The following is an 11,396-nucleotide window of genomic DNA, read 5'->3' as shown; positions in this document are numbered from 1 at the left end:
TGTGCTTCCAAATTTGTGGCAACAGTTTGGGGAAGGCCCTTTTCTGTTTCAGCATGACAATGCCCCCATGCACAAATCGAGGTCCATACAGAAATGGTTTGTTGAGATCGGTGTGGAAGAACTTGACTGGCCTGCAAGTTGGCTGGATGTCCTATGGGTGGTGGACCATTGTTGATACACAAGGGAAACTGTTGAGCGTGAAACCCAGCAGCGTTGCAGTTCTTGACACAAACCGGTGCGCCTGGCACCTACTACCATACTCCGTTCAAAGGTACTTACATTTTTGTTTTCTTGCCCATTCACCTTCTGAATAACACAAACACAATCCATGTCTCAATTGTCTCAAGGGTTAAAAAACTATTATTAATTTTCACTGATTGAAGTAGATTTATCAAGTGACATCAATAAGGGATCATAGCTTTCACCTGGATTCACCTGGTCAGTCTATGTAATGGAAAGAGCAGGTGTCCTTAATGTCTTTCGATATCCACTTTTCATCAGTTATCTTTCTTAGTTGAGGGACACCAAACCAATTGGAATGCATTTCATGGAAGATGACTGGAAAGTAATTCCTCAAGTCAGTTGACTATAGTATTCAATTCACTACCACTTGTCAGCGAAGCTATATTATTTTACGTGATATATTCAGTATTCATGGTTATAGTCAGGCAAATGGCCATCTCTGACACTTGCCCAGCTGTGAAGTTTAAGTGTTTCTTGCCTGTCATTCTTAAATAAAGGTTAAATATATATTTTTTAATAAAAATACAATTATTCTATCAATTTAATCTCCCTCTCTTCCTCCTTTTCTGATGCTCTATTAAGTTGGCTGTAATTGAGTTCCCCCAGCACCCTTCTCCCTAACCAGCAACACCCTCTCCTTTATCCCTCTGTTTGTAATAGACGAAGTGCCAGAGGTGAGCAAGCCAGTGAGGAGAAACCTCAATCCCTCAGGTAAAAACCAGGAGTATGTTTCTCAGTTGTCATCATGTTGTTGAAATGTTCGCTCTGGAAAAGAGCCTCCGAATCATTAAGCTTTTGGAGACCACACAACTAAAGATCCGTCTATTTGTCTCGAGTGGACCATACTTCTCTGAATGAGGCCAGGGAGAGAGAGAAAGAGAGAGAGAGAGAGCGTGTGTGTGTGAGAGCTGCCGTGTGCGGTGGTGGCTGTGTCCGTGACTGTGTCTGTGACTGTGTCCGTGACTGTGTCCGTGACTGTGTATGGTCGGAGCACAGTAACAAGGCAGTGTGCTGCACAGTGGGACTGGTAGTTGATTTGTCTGTCTGGGCTGGTGAGACCTACACAGTCATTCTTCATCCCTCTCACTGGGTTTCTCATTATCCCGAGTCTCCAGATTCAGTCTCATTAAGCCCATGGTCTTATTGGTGTTCTGTAATACACTTTCAAGGTTAAATCACATTCATCTTTTAATACTTCAACTTGCAGGACAGTAGTGGCATTATCTTGGTCTAAAAATGCTGATAATGGATGTTCCTCTGCAACTTCCTCAGTTTTTTGAGGGGATATTGCTTTTTATTACAATGACTTGTTCTTAAAAGTTATCTTCCTCATCTCCTCATTCTCATCTTTTCATAAAGACAATCTTGTTATTGCTTGAGTGATGCTCTCCAGGACCTTCCAGCGTAGCTACTTTTTGTCCTCATCAAATCCCCTGTCCAATAATAACATCTAATTTTCATACCTCTCCTCTCCTATAAGATAAGCCAGCGATATCAGATGGGTGGGAAAACCATCTGTCATTAATATATCTATCACTAATCGAATAGAGAGGCCATTTTAGATTCTGATTCTTTGTTTTGCATTGGAGATCAGGGTCTAGGATAGTGTGTGACATCGGCACGCCTGCTCAGCACTAATATGTTAGGACTGTGCACTGACCAGTCTCCTCTCTGTCCCTGTCATCTCGGCGGAGAGACGAGGAGGACCGGGGGGAGGGTGGACGTGCCGTAACTCACAGCCCGCACATTAGCATCAGGCGCAGAGGAGAACAACCAAGCTTGGACGCAATCTCTCTCTCGCCCGTGCGCGTGCACACACACACACACACACACACACACACACACACACACACACACACACACACACACACACACACACACACACACAGTTCTTCAATTGTGAGGGTGGATTCTTTACGAGATTCCATGATTCTGCTGTGAGAAAGGAGAACAGATCCTGTGTTCATCCATCTGAGTGTCTCCTTCCCCTTGAGCCTCTGTTGGTGCTGTTTAGGGCGGCCATTTGTCAGTAGATTTAGTGGCCAGTCATATCTGCCTTTGTCAGGAGGGAGACAGAGAGGATTTCTGTTAAAGTACAAAAGGAGCCAGGCTGTAAATACAACTTCATGTCTTAACCAGACACAAATGGCTTCATAAGTTGTCTGGGGGAGTCAGCCACGGGCATTATCTTTTGGCAGAGGCCCCAGACAGTGTACCTGGGATGCAGCATTGCACACCGCTTACTGTCTGTATAAGCTGGCGCATGAATATCAAAGGGGTGGGTTCGTCATTGAAATCATTTACCCAGGTGAGAGGATGTTGTGCCAACATGTTAGACTGTATTTCTCTTTCAGTATGAACATTCAGTGACCAGGCATCATTCCATCATGATGGAAATAATGGAATAGAATGGCTTTGAGGTTGAGTGAAAGGAGAGAGAAGAGAAGCCTTGTCTGTGTTGGGGGGTTGCCATACACCAGCCATCTGTATCTTTGTGAGTAATATGTGTGGGGGCTCCCCTTCCCTCAAGCTATTGTTTGCTCTGGTTCAACGACAGTAAGAGTAAATCAGTGTGTGGAGCAGTGGGGTGGGCCACAGGGTAGCCCCATCCCTGCTCTCAGTGCTCTATCAATAACCCTAATAGTGATGGAGGTGCTATTGGATTAAGTTTCCACTCCGCTCAGCCCCAGGCACTATTATCCGTTATTACAGAGACCCAGTAAATCACGACAGGGCAGACCCTCAACACCACCAGGCATTCATTAACGTGTAGAAGCAGCTGGGAGGTAACTCAAGTCAGGAGGATCCCCTCCATAGAGAAACCATGGGGAGAACCAGATGGAGAGACAGCCCAAAGAGCAATTACTTGAAGCAGTGGACTATTGAGCTGGGCTAGAACAAAACCTGCAGCTCACCAGTGCAAGGGGTTGGTGACCACTGTTTTAAAGACACAAGTAACTAGAAACGTTGCGATACTTTTTTCTACTCTGAGATGGGAGGATAAGACGAAAGATAGGATGAGACCAGGAGTTCAAATGAGACTGAGAAGGTAGTTTAGAGGCTGTATGCGAGCCAGATGTTCTGACAGGAAAAATGGACTAGGTTAAGTGCAGATATGCATTCAAAAAGTACAGTGGTTTCCCCTTAGTCTGGTTGGTTTGTTGTACTTTACTATTAGCATGACTGTGAATTGTCAGGAGGGATAAAACACGGCGCTCCCATCATCAATAGTAATGGAGGTCAGGGTTATATAGTGAGCAGCGAGTGAGATCCATTTGACAGCTGAAGGATGTGCGTGAGAATGAGTATGAGGAGGGGGAAAGTTTAACTGCTGATGGTCAGGTCTTTAGTCAGACTTAAAGATCAGTTGAGTGACTTTACAAGAACTAGCAAGGCAACCATGTCACCACAGTTAGCTACAGCTGGCTTTGCTCAGCACGATTTACTTGTATTTCATGAAGGATCCGTTGAGAGATTGAGAGAGTGTCGGGTTTATAGTGAACTACACACAAATCATTCATTATAGGGAAGTATAGAATGAGTTTAAAGAACTGAACCCATGGTTGTATTTATTGTATTCCTTGTACTGTAATCATTTGGTATAGTATTTATCAGTCATAATAGTGTCTTTCATTTATTAAAAATGGCTAATTAGCCCTGTGACTTACATAACTATGCATGCTAATTCCAGATGTTGAAATCTATGATTTAGCACTTTTAGGTAACAGTGACTTATTATTCCTGGAATATTGAGGTCCCATAGTGTCATACTGCTAAAAACCCTATAGGTGAGTCCAGCCCTGATTTTCCTTAAGGGATGGTAAAACCTTGAGGGGTTTCATTTTTAAATCTGTAGTACTTCCTGTACTTTGCAAGTAACTACTGTATCTCTGTATCTATTCACAAAGTGCACCTTGACTTACAGACATACTCTCTGTCTGTGTCGGTCCATCTGTCTGTGTTTTTTTCTCTCTCTCTCTCTCTCTACTCTCTCCCTCTACCCCTCGCCCTATCCTCTCCCCTTTCTTCCATACAAAAGGCCAATCAAGAGGCAAAATTATGTTTACTAAGGAGCGGCTCATGCCTCCATAAAAGGCGTGGCCGGGGGTGTCTGGTGAGACGGCTGGGAGTGACGGATGGATCCGGCTCTGCCTGACGGAATAAATGGCAGTATTAGCGGCGCTACAGCTGGCCTCCGCCGCCTCTTACTGGCCTATGAAATGTGCCGCATGGCAGTGCCTGGGCCTCGCCAGCGTGATGAATGGCTTATATTCCTCGCTAAAGCATATTAAAGTCAGATCGCATGATGGATAGCAGGCGCAGGGGAGCAGGGAGATAGGAGGGGAGGAGGAGGGAGGAGATTTAGGAAGCAGGGAAAGCTTTTGATAAAATATGAAAAGGGAGGAAATTAAATCCCAGATAAAAATATCAAAATCAACCCGATGTCCACACCACCTCCCTGTGCTGGTTGACTGATGAAGACAGCAGAGCCAATTAGAAATGTTAATGTCCCCACTCCCCCCCACCTCTCTCTCTCTCTCTCTCTCTCTTTCTCTCTCTCTCTCCACCCCACCCTTGTCTAGTCTAGTGAATGCCTTCATGGCTCCGTTGAAGCTTCTTGTGCATTTGCTTCAGCTAACACCACGTAAGTCAGGTCGGTTCCCAGATTAACAAGCGATTTTCCGTTGACCTGCCAACCTCAGCGCGACTAAACGTAATTCATTGTATACAGTCAGGTGTTCACAGTCAGGTGTTCACAGTCAGGTCAACTGTGATCAAATGGTCATTCAAAATCTGAACTTCCCCTTGAATAACTTTTATGGGCTTTCCTCAGACTTTATCCCAAAAACTGTGAATTTTGAGAGACACATCACTAGTCTATGGACTCTGCTTGATTCAGTGATTTCCCCCATGCAATCAGGAGAGTCCCTATCAATACAAATCATACTTTAGTTTGCTGCAGAAATCCATTTGGCCCAACATAATTACCTCCAGAACTCCTTCACTCATAAGTAATGCTTTCCATTGCTGATGACCTCATGACACCCCTAATGCTTCATTTTAAAGTTGCAGTAAATACACAAAAAAATGCAATTTTTCTAGTCAACTGTCATCTTAAACTCTGTCAAATAATTGCTTTTTGATGGGCTTCAATTTTAGATGAGGATTTGTTTAATCCGTGGTTGGATGGACCTGGTGGCAGTTGGTTCAGGGGCCTGAACATGCTATTTCCTGCCTGGTTGGTCACTCCTCGGCTAGGGAAGCCTGAACTCCTTCCTCCCTGGGCCACTGGAGATCCAGACTGATTGGACTGAAGACCTCAATCACTCTGCTGATATCTGAGGGACACTCCCTGTCAGTCCTTTCTGATGACTCCAGATAAGCCTGTGATTAAACAAAATTGAACCCAGTCTGCTGTAAATCATGTTACATAGACAACTACCCTGTGTAGAAAACATCTTTCTAAGACACAGACTGACCAGGTGAATCCAGGTGAGAGTTGTGATCCCTTATTGATGCCACTTGTTAAATCCACTTCAATCAGTGTAGATGAAGGGGAGGATTAAAGAAAATAAGGATTTTTAAACCTTGAGGCAATTGAGACATGGATTGTGTATCTGTGCCATTCAGAGGGTGAATTGGCAGGACAAAATATTTACGTGCCTTTGAACGGGGTATGATAGTAGGTGCCAGGGGCACCGGTTTGAGTGAGACAAGAACTGCAACGCTGCTGGGTTTTTCACGCTCAACCGTTTTCCGTGTGTATCAAAAATGGTCCACCACCCAAATGACATCCAGGCAATTTGACACAACTGTGTGAAGCATTGGAGTCAACATGTGCCAGCATCCCTGTGGAATGCTTTCGACACCTTGTAGAGTCCATGCTCAACAAATTGAGGCTGTTCTGAGGGCAACAGGGGGTGCATCTCAATATCAGGAAGGTGTTCCTAATGTTTAGTGTACTAGAAAAGATTGAGCCATTAAACTAGAGATGGGGGGGTGATCTCAAGCGTTAAATCCAGAGTACATCCAGTTAAACCACTGGAGACATACCCTGGTTAGAGGTGCTTTCTCTTACCACTAGCCAGGCCCTGCGTGTGTGTGTATGTGTGTGTGCTCGCATGTGCATGAGGGTCTGGGCGAGTTTCTCTTCACTGGCAACTCTCAGTAAAAGATGTGAGGGGGAAAAAACGAATGTGAAAGTGATCCAAGGCATCGGCGCGGCTGGCTGCATCTCTGGCGCGACTCAGCCCTTATTCCTTATTCATCTATTTATATATTTTTGTCATTAATTCATGAAAATTATCAATCATTTTAAATGTAGCCAGAATTAATTCTCTGGTGATGCTAACCAGGGAGGATTTTAAAATTGAGTATCTTAATTTGAGCCAGTTTGCTACAGCAGGAAAATTATAATGGATTAGTGGATAATAATTAAATGGACATTTTTGGTAAGGGTTGATACATTTTTTGTTAGGGCAAATTAAGTCAGACCTTTTTTAAGTGGAAATTACATATGTTAAAAGCCTTGTTAAACCTCGAATACACTACAAATTTGCATTTGCTGCTGTGCAGGAAAATTCCTGCAACAATATGATAACCCAGTTAAGATACAGCACCTGTATCGCTCCAGCCCTCCTCATTGACTAAGGGATAGCCAGAGCAGTATGCACACAGAAAGATAAATGTTTAGATGTAGTTATGTCAGTTACATTATGTAGTACAAATGACTTCACCATGCAGCATGTTATGGACCTACCCTATCATGTTATGGACCTAACCTATCATGTTATGGACCTAACCTATCATGTTATGGACCTAACCTATCATGTTATGGACCTAACCTATCATGTTATGGACCTACCCAATCATGTTATGGACCTACCCTATCATGTTATGGACCTAACCTATCATGTTATGGACCTAACCTATCATGTTATGGACCTAACCTATCATGTTATGGACCTAACCTATCATGTTATGGACCTATATATCATCTAATGGACCTACCCTATCATGTTATGGACCTAACCTATCATGTTATGGACCTAACCTATCATGTTATGGACCTATATATCATCTAATGGACCTACCCTATCATGTTATGGACCTAACCTATCATGTTATGGACCTACCCTATCATGTTATGGACCTACCCTATCATGTTATGGACCTAACCTATCATGTTATGGACCTAACCTATCATGTTATGGACCTACCCAATCATGTTATGGACCTACCCTATTATGTTATGGACCTAACCTATTATGTTATGGACCTAACCTATCATGTTATGGACCTAACCTATCATGTTATGGACCTATATATAATCTAATGGACCTACCCTATTATGTTATGGACCTAACCTATCATGTTATGGATCTACCCTATCATGTTATGGACCTACCCTATCATGTTATGGATCTACCCTATCATGTTATGGATCTATATGTCATGTTATGGATCTATATGTCATGTTATGGATCTATATGTCATGTTATGGATCTATATGTTATGTTATGGACCTATATGTCATGTTATGGATCTATATGTCATGTTATGGATCTATATGTTATGTTATGGACCTATATGTCATGTTATGGATCTATATGTCATGTTATGGACATATATGTCATGTTATGGATCTATATGTCATGTTATGGATCTATATGTCATATTATGGATCTATATGTCATGTTATGGACCTCCTACCCTATCATGTTATGGACCTATATGTCATGTTATGGACCTATATGTCATGTTATGGATCTATATGTCATATTATGGACCTCCTACCCTATCATGTTATGGACCTATATGTCATGTTATGGATCTATATGTCATGTTATGGACCTCCTACCCTATCATGTTATGGACCTATATGTCATGTTATGGATCTATATGTCATGTTATGGACCTATATGTCATGTTATGGATCTATATGTCATGTTATGGACCTCCTACCCTATCATGTTATGGACCTATATGTCATGTTAAAGTATTCTCACTGTGGCCTACAATCCATTTCTGTCCTAATTCAATCGGTAAACACGCCTTGCGTACTCTCAGGCTAGTGTACCTATCACAGACCCCACGCTCATTCTGGCATCATAAGAGCTGTCCCATTGGAATATCAGGACTGATGAATGCCTTCACTGTATTGATCTGTACCTGTTGGCTCTTTAGAAGTGGATAGTGAATGGGAGTCATCATTCTCCTACATGCTGTGCTGTACAAACTGCCCTGGCTTTGTACACGTCCTGCTTCAAGGTTTCTGGTACATGGAATGAGAGACAGCGTGGTCAGCACAGTCTAGAGCAGCAGTTTCCCCTGCAGCCTCAGGCCAGTCCAGTGTTGCAGTAGCTACATCCATCTGATACCAAGGAGTGTTGTCCTGGATGAGATGTTCCATCATGGGTGACAGAAGCCTCCACAACAACACAGGGATCTGCTGCAACTGCATCAGTGGCAGTCTCTGGCTCAGTTTGCATATCAGTCTGTGTCCACCTGAGCTCCACTTCCGCAGCACGAGTGTCACATTTTCCATTGACCTTCTTCCTGAAGTCCAGGAAGTTGAAGTCCAGTGTCCCTGGCCAGTGGAAACTTCCTCCTCCGTAGGTCCAGGAGGAGGGATGATCTGGCGAACTCCCAAACTGTCACATCGTCACTGTTGAACATGTTCAGTCTGGTAACAGTGTAAATCCACTCAATATTCAGGACACCTAAACCCCCCTCTCTTTGGCTCAGGAAGACAATGTCACGTGTGGTGTGTGTGTTGACGCAGAGCCACTTTCTCACCACTTGAACACTTGTGTTATTCATTTCCCCCAGAACCTTCTGTGGGATATGCACATTTGTAAGCAGATGTTGAATCTTTACTAGGGCCACCTCTCTCGCAGCTTCTAGCTTCATGACCCCAGGAAGAGGGGAAATGTCAATCATATCAAGCCTGGTCAATCATGTCAAGGTCATCAAGCTACTGATTATCCCGCACACCTGTCACCATCGTCTTGCACACCAACGCCTCATGACACTCACCTGGACTCCATCACCTCCTTGATTATCTTCCCTATATCTGTCACTCCCCTGGTGGACAAACAAAACCCCACAAATTCTGACAAACTCCAAGCATTTGATTATGCAAGAATGGGCTGCCATCAGTCAGGATGTGGCCCAGAAGTTAATTGACAGCATGCCAGGGCAGATTGCAGAGGTCTTGAAAAAGAAGGGTCAACACTACAGATATTGACTTTTTGCATCAACTTCATGTAAGTCAATAAAAGCCTTTGACACTTATGAAATGCTTGTAATTATACTTCAGTATTCCATAGTAACATCTGACAAAAATATCTAAAGACACTGAAGCAGCAAACGTTGTGGAAATTAATATTTGTGTCATACTCAACTTTTGGCCACGACTGTACATTATCATCATTACTAGTACTGGGTGGGGGTCTGGGGTTTGCACTATTGTTCAGAGTAATGTCAATCTCTTTAGATTCGTGATGTTGCTAGAAGTATGACAATTTCTCCCTGCAAACCTTTCTGTCCTTTTGTGTTGAGTCCCACTGCCACCGAGTGATGGTTGAATGGTATCCTGAATAAAGTGCAGCTGCGCCTCAATCCAGTCAGTGAGGGAGGTCACTGTCACCTCCGCTGGGCAATCCACACACACACACACACACACACACACACACACACTGAAAAACTGAGGAACATACACAAGGAAAGACACATTACAGTAGTCCACTGAAGGACTGTGGATGCATTACTGTATGATTCCTTATGGTCATGCTGACATTGACACGTGGTTTTAACACTTCGAAGACGGCGTCCGTTCAGTTGGTGCTTATTGTTGTGGTAATCCACATACAGCCAAGTGTTTGGCTAGGAAGAGATTAGGCTGTATGTGATGTTGGATTTGGGGGAGTGGAGAGTTATCAAGCTCAACAAAAAAGCCTTTAAATGTATCTCTCTTCTGTCACGTCCTGTAAATGTGTACATAAAACGACACCTAAACCAGTCTATATGAACAGGGGTAAATTGTATGAGCTCCTTGTTTGAGCTGTCAGGGCAAACCGCCTTGCTTTTACAGGATACTTAGAAAAAGTCATTTCTTCTGTCTGTTAGTTGAAATACCTGGACTCTGCATGTCCCCATTACGCAGTTTATATGTGGCTTATAAGTGAAAACTTGCCCTAAACCTCAGAATATGTGAACACACACTAGTTTTCAGAAGTACTGGGCTTTAATTGATCTGGTGGTTTCATTCTACATTTAAACAAAGAAAGAAGTGATGTTGCTTGTGAGGAAAAACAAAGCACCGCATCTTCAGCAAATGGCGCAAAGTCTTTGGTCGGCTCTAAAGTTTAATGAGGTGTGTTTGTCAGGGACATTTTTAACACAGTAGGGAAGTCACTTTTGGCTCCAAAAGAACATTGGTTTGATCAGAATTAACAACCTGGTCATTTGTGTGTATCCAGTTAGGTTGTCGAAGGTTTTAACAGAATAGCGTGTTGGCTAACATGGCTCTCCTCGGAAATGAAACAACAGGGAATACTTGACATTGTTCTGAAATTATTTGGCATCCATTGAAGTTAAACTGACTGTGTTTGTAATTCAGGGAACAAAGTTGATCATGGAAACGAAACCAAAAAAAAAAACCCAGATTGGGCCCCTTTGCCAGCCAAATGATGGAAGGTTGCAAGCAGGAGTAGTGCTGTAGTAAATCTAATCGTGGGCGTCCGGAATACAGGACCCGTCTGTAACGACTCTGTGGCTCTGCCCTCACCTCGCTCATCTGATCCATCAGAGGGGGCATTGGCTAAGTGCTTTGGCTTGCACTGCTGAAGCCTGGCAGTGACCAGAGGATGGCAGCAGGTGGCACAGTTGGGCCAGCTGCCACCTCCCATGGACCGAAGCCTGGGAGAAAGGTCCTGGGACTAGGGATGGAGGGCGGATGGATGGAGAAGCAGAGAGGGGAAAGGATGGATGGTCAGGCTGGAGGAAGCATGTTTGGAGGTGAAAGAGGAACAGGGATGGTGGTGAGGTGAGATCTGGCAGAGACACAGCAGAGACTGTAGATGAGTATTGACTTCACTGTAACTGATACTCTCGCTCATCTTATGGTCCAGTCAGAGCCCAACAAACAT

This window comes from Oncorhynchus keta, chromosome 1 (genome assembly GCF_023373465.1).
Source record: "Oncorhynchus keta strain PuntledgeMale-10-30-2019 chromosome 1, Oket_V2, whole genome shotgun sequence".
NCBI lineage: Eukaryota > Metazoa > Chordata > Actinopteri > Salmoniformes > Salmonidae > Oncorhynchus > Oncorhynchus keta.
The sequence above is the reverse complement of the archived record's forward strand: the minus strand, read 5'-3'. Positions refer to the sequence as shown.